Source organism: Nicotiana tabacum, chromosome 23 (genome assembly GCF_000715075.1).
Source record: "Nicotiana tabacum cultivar K326 chromosome 23, ASM71507v2, whole genome shotgun sequence".
Taxonomy (NCBI): domain Eukaryota; kingdom Viridiplantae; phylum Streptophyta; class Magnoliopsida; order Solanales; family Solanaceae; genus Nicotiana; species Nicotiana tabacum.
The window spans coordinates 84,797,552-84,807,577 of NC_134102.1; positions in this window are offsets into that span (position 1 = coordinate 84,797,552).

Genomic DNA, 10,026 nt, shown 5'->3' on the forward strand with positions numbered 1-10,026 from the left:
CTGATTTTATATTCTTCCACTTAGAGAAAAAATATAAAAAGGGTAGGAGGCTAGGAGCTGTAAAACAATTCAACTCGGGTTGTGAATTGTAATTTAGTGTTGCCTTGAATTGTGCTTAGGCTTGTGAATTGTTAATTGTGATGTTGCACTCCTTAGTCCTTAAACTGCACAGAGAATTGTGAAAGAGGGCTATCAGCTGCACTTTGGTACTTACTGTTAGCGTTGTCAAAGAGGGATGCCTTTGAAGTTTGAATTGTGCATTGTTGCACTCCATAGTCCTTAATCGTTAGTGTTGCTTATTTAGCGATTATTAAACTGAAACCGTATCGAACCAAAATAAGAAACACCGAACCATACCAAAATAATTTGGTGCGATATTTGGTATACATAATTGATAAACCGAATACCGAAATACCAAACCGAAATTCTTAAATATCGGACCGAAATATTGAATGCCCACCCCTAGTGACAAGTTGGTATCAGAGAAGCCAGGTTTACGGAAGGGAGTCATGAGCCGTGTCTAGCAGAGTCTTAACTGGGAAGCTTATGAATTACTAGATCAACACTTAAACCTGGCATATCATCAAAAGACCAAGCAAACACATCTTTGTATTCAAATAAAATTTGAATCAAGGCATCTCTGATTTTTTGTTCAGTGTGAATGCTTATCTTTGTTTCTCTGACATCTTCATGACTTCCAAGGTTAATTGGCTCAGTTTCATTGAGGTTGGCTTAGGCTTGTGTTCAAATTGTTCTAATTCTCTTTTTATTTCCTCAACAGCCTCATCTTCATCATATTCAATCTCATAATGCATTATTTCGAAATTAGACAGCTTTTTAAGATCTGGGCGTGAATTTTGCATGCATGTCATGTTATCAAAGTCGGCATTAACAAAACTGAAATTGAAAAAAATGACATGAATTAGGAAAAGGAAAAGATAATGAACTTAATACGAAACTGAATTGTATTTCATTGAATTTGAAAGGATAGAAGGGTTAACATCAAAATAAAACAAGTATACTGAGATGTTTGGATCACAACCCTGAAAGTAACCTAAATACAAAAGGAAAGATGCAAAAGCAAACTACCAAGACTCCTTCCTTGTGGGGAGAGGAGTTGCTTCCAAGTTGTTGAGCATGGTGACCTGGCCAATTAGTTGTATATCGGCACGACTAGTGGCTTTACCTATCTGGATCATATTCACTTCAGAAAACATCATGTTGAGGGCATGGCAAATATCATCAATGTTTTCCTACGCCGAGTAGTTTTGACCATCTTGGAGTCGTGGCTTGACAAAAGTGTAGAAAGTGTGGAGGATCAATTTATGCAAGACCCACCCATGATTTTTGTGGTGCTTGTCTTTGTCTTCATCTGCTTATGTTTTCCTGTAACCTAAGCCAAAAGTACTCTTGTCACTAAAGAGAGAGATGGGTTCCGAAATTCCTTTCAATGATGGCCTCAGGCCTTTTCCTGGCTCATAACCCTGTCTCAACATAAGTGCAGCCACCATTACAGATGTGGCAGACAGACAAGGATGTATAAATGTCTTTCCTTTCTCAACATGATCCACATCAACTACTTCAAAAGCCTGATCGACAATGGACTACGCCCTTCCTTGGCCTCAATACACGGGATTAACGGGTCTTTATAAATAGATGACTCGTCTTCTCCGTGAACAATAATTTCTTGCCTGAGAATCTGTGTAAGGTGGATACCACAGCTTGAGCCATATGGGTCCATGGACTTCCAAGAAGTATGTTTTAAGAAGTTTCCATGTCCACTACTTGGAAGACAATTTCAAAATCAACCAGCCCAATTGTCATGGTGAGGCTGATTTCCCCAATGGTGTCTCTCGCTGAGACATCAAAAGCCCGGATGCGGATATTGCTGGGTCGGATTCTATCTGTATTGATCTTTATTCTTTGCAAGGTAGAGAGAGGGCATACATCTACGCTCATGCCTCCATCAACCATGACTCACTTTACATAGTGCCCCTCATATTTGAAAGTCAGGTGTAAAGCCCTATTATGCTCGGCTCCTTCTTCGAGGAGTTTATCATCAGTAAAGGTGATTCTGTTTACCTCAAAAAATTTATTGGCCCCCTTCTCTAACTGATTCATTGTGGTCATCTCTGAGATATGTGCCTCGTTCAATATATTGATTAGTACACGGGCATGCTCTTCTGAATTTATGAGCAGAGATAGCAGAGAGATTTAAGCATGAGTCTTTATCAACCGATCAATGATTGAGTAATTCTGAACATTCATCTTTTTCAAAAACTCTTCTACCTCTTATTTAGTGACTGGTTTCTTTACTGGCATTTGGCCTTCTCTGATTTGCTTGGCCTTCCTCAACTCTTTTGGAGAGTAACACCTCCCCGATCGAGTCAAACCTCCAGTTTCCCTTACTTCTTCAATGATTTCCTTGCCTTTGTAGGTCACCACAATTTTGTTGTAGTCCCAAGGAATGGTTTTCGTGTTTGTCACACGGGGTTGCATGGCGGGTTTGATTATGATCGGCTCTGTTATACCTTTTGTACCACCTTGATTCTGTCTCATGACGGGGTAGCCTCCCATGACATACAAACCTTGGGTTCGAATACTGGAGCGAACTTCCAACCTTGAGATTTTTGGAACAAATAAAGTTGCCTTCTCTAAGCTTTTGGCGCCTTTTACAATCAACGGCACATCTCAGCTTGGACTTACTTCCAGTCCTAATACTTCTTAAATCATTCCCACTGTTATTTATGCTCGACCAATGGGTTTGTATTCTTCATCTTGGCCAATCATTCACACAAAATAAACATCCTTATGTGATGGAAATGGGTTGTTTGTCACATTAAAAGGGTCCTCGCCATTTTTCACCACAATCAACTTTTCAGCGATAAATCTTTCTATGGCTCTTTTCAGAGTCCAGCAGTCATCAGTGCTTTGCCTTGGGGCACCTGAATGATATTCACATCTAGAATATTCTTGAAATCTATATGAATCAGGATGCATATGGTGGGGAGAGATGGGTCTAATCACGCCCATCTGCTTCAACTTCTGGAATAGACTAGAGTATGACTCACCAATGGAGTGAATTTTTCCACCGACCTATGCTCCCGACCATAATCGTGCCTAGGACAAGCATTGTAGGGTGACTAAAATATCTGCTAATGAGATCAGGGGATCCTTGGAGTCGGTGCCCATACCTGTTGATTGGGAGGTCGAGCATAAGTCTAGGCATTAAACATTGTGTATTGTAGTGGGACCATAGAGTATTGATAAACTAGCGGGGGATAATAATGTTTATGGTAGCTAGACTACTACTGAACTTGCATATAAGAGTGCGGTGCCCCTCTTTGAACTTCTCTGGATCCTGAAATCATCATGGACCCTTTATCTCTCTTCTTTCTATTTGCCAAACTTCCCGACCCATTTTGGATTGCTTGGGTGGTAGCTTTCATGGTAGCCTGGCTTACAATTCTGCCAGTCTTGAGGCCATTTTCGACCATTTCCCCTATCTTGATTGCTTTTGTAAAAGGTCTACCCATTGCGGACATCCTGTTTTGGAAGTAATCAGGCTCTTGAGCCTCTAGAAAAATAGTGATCAACTCATGGTTATCCATATGTGGCTTATATCTAGCTGTTTGCACCCTCCACTTGATGGCATACTCCCTAAAGCTTTTAGTCGGCTTTTTTTCATATTGGATAGGAAATTGTGAGTTGGCATAATATCAATGTTGTATTGAAATTGTTTGATGAAGGCCTGGGCCTTGTCGTCCCAAACATGCCAGTGGGAGATATCTTGGTCAATGAACCATTCAGAGGCTACCCCCACCAGACTCTCCCCAAAATAAGCCATCAGAAACTCTTCTTTTCCTCATGCACCCCTCAGCTGGTTGAAGTACCTTTTCAAGTGCGCGATAAGGTCGATGCGTCCATCATATTTCTCAAATTGTGGGGTCCTGAACCCTGGTGGAAAATGAATGTAAGGGAACATGCATAGATCACTGAATGAAATATTTTTGTGAGCACCTAGTCCTTGTATGTTCTTTATGTTCTCCTCAAGAATTTTCACTTTTCTGGCCATCTCATCTGGCTTACCCTTTTTGGCAACCTATGCAGTTTCTACATGTGACTCGTACAAAAGAGTCTGATTGTATGGAGCCGAGACCATGAAAGCCATGTTTGGAGAGTAATATTGTCAATCATAAGCATGAGATGGTGTCTCATTATTTGGCCTCGTCACAGGAGGTAGTGGAGGGATTGTATACACCGGCACATCAGACACGACGAGAGGTGTGTTCCTAACCTGAGCGGCAGGAGGCCACATATTAGAGGTACCAGGGCCGGCATGGAAACTGTAGTTTGGCACATACCCTGGTGGTAGAATGTGATTGCTCGTTGTAGGGAGGGGTGGTTGAGTAGTCAGGGGTACGGTGGAGGTTCCCTCTGAGGGACCCTGAGAAGGAGGCTGACCAGAGACCCAAGCCTGATACACATCAGACAGTTGTTGTTTCAATCTTCTTACTTCCTCCAACTCTTGCTCAACTAACTGACCCTGGGGGTCGTCACTGACCAACTCAATTTCATCATTGCTAGCCATTGCTACCTTTCCCTTAGATCTGGTGAAGTTATGATGTATTGCCAGTTTCACCACAAACCAACCACCTTAAGCTTACTATATGAGAGACAACAAACGTGTTAGGGTTAAGCATATTACATATATGAATCACACGTAATATGTCATGCTCCTAACATTATCATCGCCTCTAACATGCTTTTGGAAGGCTTCATGTTTCATTTCGGCTTATTAGGTTACTGCTTATTGACGCTCTTATTTTCTTGTTCTCTCTCTCTCTCTCTCTCTCTCTCTCTCTCTCTCTCTCTTTCCTTTCCTTTCCTTTTCTTTTCACTCGCCTCATTTTGATCCCTCATTTTAAAGTTGTTGAAGAATATTTTGATCGAACCTTTTGGGGGTTGCCTACGTATCATGTCGTTGCATAAATCAAATCATTACGTAGTTCAAGGAGACGACTATTTATTTTGGTTTTGTGTTTTTGATGTGAAACTCATGTTTTTTTTTTGAAAAGCGGAACAAACCAGGAGGTAGAGTTTTGAAGAAATGGTTACTATCTAACTCAAAAAGAATTTGTAGCAAAATTCGTAAATGACCTCATTGTTAAGACCAAAACAACTATTTTCACGAAAACAACCTTTCAATCTTCCCGAAGAAAGCTTTGAGGCTATCTCGGCAAAACAACCAAAAATATTGTACGAACAGGCAAAAATGGTTAAATTAGTTATTTTCACGAAGACAGCCATTCGGCACTCTCGAGGACTATTTAAGGTTGTCTCGGCAAAAAGGCCAGACATAGGGGCAAAATGGTAAAAGTTATAGTAGAAGAGGATAAAATGGCTATTTATTCGAGAACGACCCTTCGGTACTTCCGAGGAAGATATTAAGGCTGTATCGGAATATCGGCCAAATGCAAGGACATAATGATGACAGAAAACGACAAAATTGTCGATTTATTAATACTATTCTTTTTAGTCAAAAATATTATGGACACACCGATTTTCGAAAACTCTTACAAAAAATGAGGGCCAAACTCGATGAAGGTTGCCTACGTATCCCACTAGATTTGTGAGAATCAGACCCGCGTAGTTCAAACCAAGATTTGACAGATTTTTAATATTTTGGGTTTTTGATTTTTTTAGATACCTCACGGTGGACTACTTCAGGAATTTTTAGTAAAACCGGATTATTTGTACCAAACTGAGGAAATGATTTTTTTTTCGTTTCCGCTCAACTAAATTTCTTAAGCTGGTCAACAATGCAAGCAAGCCTTCCAAATGATGTAGCAAGTACCACATAAGTGAACATGATGGTCTCAAAGAGGATACCTGTCTTATACGGACCCGACCCCTGTGCCGAGTTTCGCTAAGTCAAATGCACGTGATACAATAAAACAATTCTACTAAGGATAACCACGCATGTGACTTATTCTTCTAGGTCTTTAAAAATCGTAATGGATGAGGTGTATCTAGAGTGGCCATAAAATAAGTGCACAATTCAAGCTGGGAAGGGGTAGCGTAACGGGAGCAATACTTCTTCGGCTTAACTACTGGACCCTCCCCGTTCTTAAATATGGGTGACTAAATAATCCTTCACCGGGAACCCAGGCCCACCGGCTTTATATAAAAAAATAATAGGGTGTGTATCCGCGATTTTCGGGGTTATATTCAGAAGATTCAGAGAGGGTGTGCAAGAAGACATATTATAATACACTTCAACAATATCAAAGCGGTAAAGAGCACAGAAGTAGCTCATTAGGCCCAAATAAATCATAGTATATACAAAAAATAATAAGTCAAATAAAGTCAATGTACAAGCTAGAATTCTTGAATGTACCCAACAGAGTTGCCAGAGCTACACACCCCTTTTTACCCCAAAATATATGTGTGTTATGGATTGTGGGTTAAAGAGCTTTTACAATTAAAGAGATAAATTTGAGTAGGAATTATTTTATTTATAGAGTCACCACTTGAAATTGATTATTGAGTGTTCCAAGTTACCTTTTATTTGAATCCCCAGTCAAAGAAAAGTTTAGCTTTATTTGTATTGGTCTACAAAATCAGGAGACGGGTAAGGAATTCTGTTGACCGGGGAGAAGGTGTGAGGCACTCCCTGAATCCCGTGGTTCTAGCATGGTCGCTTTATTGACTTAAACTTGGCTTGAATTAATTTTGGATAAATTGTGCTTTATTTCATTTTCATGTTTTACCTATGTCCGCTTTTATTGTTGATGACTTTATTAATCTCAAACTAAAATGAGTATCTCCGACCCTAACTTACACTAACCAAGACGAGTATCTTCGACCTTAGTTCGTGCGTCGCACCCAAAATTAGAGCCCACTCGAACCTAATTAAATAACAAACTTTGAATTATTTGAATGAATTGGGGACAAGATGTATCCTCACGACCTTGCCATTATATTTATATCTTTATTCCGAAGTGAGTCTTTCCGACATCGGTTGAGACAAAAATATTTATCTTTGTTAAAATAAATTACTTTGGGGTTTAGATTATGGACAATATTTGTTCAACCTTATTGTGAAAGAAAATTCCTCTTTGTAGCTTGATAGTAGTAAGACAACATATGGATAATTAATTGGTGTTGGACCTTGCTTATTACCTTATTCAAATTATTGCGTTACTAATTAAAACGATGAAATTAATTGAAAATTAAATATTTTTTAAAGAATTATGTTCGTACCTAAAGTTTGCTTAGCACTTCTGGGAAGATTTAACACTGGTAATGAAGATGGGTTAAACTTTGTTTATTGAGAAAATGGGCCAAACTAATTATCTAAAAGTATGGATAGCTTTGTTTATTTGAAGAAAATAGTCCAACTGCTGGATTTTATTAGTATTGGACCGCTAGAATTATTATAAAAATGGGACATATGAAACGGATTCATTTGTCCCAACTAGCTATATAGAAAAAAATGGGCAGCTTTATTGTTAAAGGAAAATGGGCCAGCAAGTCAACTCATTTGGCCCTTATTCTTTTTAGTCCAATTTTATTAATTTCAAACTTTCAACTAGTAACACTAAGTCTAACAACTGATCAAACAACCCATATTGTTCTCGTGTCTCTTATGTAATAAACTTTAACTTTCACTAAGCTTAAAAACATTTACTAAAAGAATTAACAAAAGACATATAAAAATCAAAAAAGGAACAAATATTTAAAGAGCACTTAGTAAGGAAAGACAAAAATTAAGAACAACAACATAGATAACGAGAAACTAACATTAAATCAAGAACATTATTGCTATTAAAAATCTGCATTACAAAGTTTAAAGGTTACCGGGTCGCAGAAAATAAATACAACAATGAAGAATAAGAGCTCAGCAATAGAAATAGCAGAAAACAGCAGCAAAAATAGTAGAAAACAAGCAGCAAATTCGCGTTTAAACAACCCAAAAATCTAAGAGTAGAAGCCCATAATGAACTCTAAAAGACTTATCATTCCGAAAGAGTTTTAACTCTAAGAACCACTTACAAAGCTCATAATTTCAGCTTACTTTCTTTATGTTTAGCTGATCTTTTTTTTTTACTCCCAAAATTTTTTTAGTGTGTAAAAGATGCATAGATTGTGTGATAGAGTGTTTCTATAAAGTGAGGAAAGGGCAGCCCATAAATAGGCAAAGAAGGCCACTTTTTAGACCGATTTTGGTTTACCAAAAGTTTGCCCAAAAAGATGGACTTTGTGTGCCAAGACACTGCCCAAGGGTTGTCCAAAAGGTGAAAGGACAGCCTGAAACCTGTTATGGTAGAAGGAAGGAGAAAAAGGATCTTTTGAGCCACCCTACTAGTAAAAAAGGTAGGCTAGTAGTACCCTAAGTCATGATCAAACCCATCTAACCTTCAAATTTTAACAACATCACTACCACCTCATTTCTAACAAAAATAAAAACAAGAAACAAGTAAGTAGAACTCAACTAAATGCCACAAACATGTAGCTAAACCTTAAACTAAACTATTAATCAATCAAGTGAATTTAGATCCTAATAACTGAAAATTAAACTAACTAATTAAAAGCAATCAACTTAACGTATCACATTCAAACTAACTGTTTTATTAAACAACCATGACTAAACATAACACTTAACTAAAATAACTAATGACACTTAACTAAACAAAAACTAATAATACATAATTAAACATAACCTAACCATATTAATAAGCTAATTCAACTTGTGATCATACAAATGATTCATGGCTAAATCAAATGAATAATTAGGCGATTACACAAAATGAACACGATACAACGAATCGACAATGATCAGAACGAGTAATGGATTAGCGGCATCGTACAACAAGTATTGTACACCGGCATCGTACAATAAGTATTCTACCCCACCTCTAGCCAAAAGGAAACGGGTGTTCTTGGGTTGGAACTAGGGTGAAAATAGTGGAGCAGTGATGGGGTAGAGATGCGGCACCGGTGGGGTAGAGGTGCAGCACTGGCGGGGTAGAGGTGCGGCAGTAGTGGTGGTGGCTGGAGTTTGGTTGGGATTTTGAGGACTTGAGTTAGATATATGGAGAGAGGAGGAGAAGATGAGGAGATGGTGAAATTTTTGCGGGGATTGGAGCCGGCGAACGGTGGAGGGATAGCGGCTAGGGTTACGATTAGGTTTAGATAAGACGAGATTGAGAGGGATTTAAAGGATTTGAGAGGGGTAAGCAGAAAGAGGAGGAAAAGGAGAGACGATGGTGAAATTTTGGGGGTTATTGGAGGTGGCCGGCCGGTGGTGGCGATATTTGGCCAGCGGAGCCACCATGGGGAAAGTGGCAGCGGCAGAAGTGGACAGAAGGAGAAGAGAGAGTGAAGAGTGAGGGGAAAGAGAGAGTAAAGAGGAAAATGGAGTCAAACGTTTGGGGGTAAAGGCTTTAAATATCTAGTTAGGATATTAAATGCTAGTCATTGGATCAAGAAAGATCGGATGGCTGGGGATTGATCTCTGGCCACTTATCCAAAATGATATAGTTTTACGTTAAACTACGCTGTTTTAATTCCACCCCTGGCGGGCCCTCTATTGGACCGAGTTGGCTGATTTGGGCTACCAATTTGCCTCAAATTTTGGCCCAATTTTGTCTCAAAAATGCAAAAACTAATATTTTTAACACCTTAACAAACTAATTAATAATCTAATTCTAAAATATATAAACAAACACAATAAATCTCAAAAAACTATAATGTTGGAGAAATAGAAAGAGCAAAAATTAGATATTTACAGTCGGTGAAACTCGCCAATTACCTGAAGTCGCTGGCTTCAGAAAAATATAAGAAGAAAATACACTCTCTTTTGGTGAGTGTATGATAAATAATTCCATATATAATGCTGCAGCGGTATTGTACTTACTTTTTTTACTGTCTGTTTCCTTTTGACTTGTTATGAGAAAGTTTCTAACTTGAGTTTTGCTATGCAGGCCAACTTCCTTGCTTCCGAGGGTCTTCAGAGGTTGA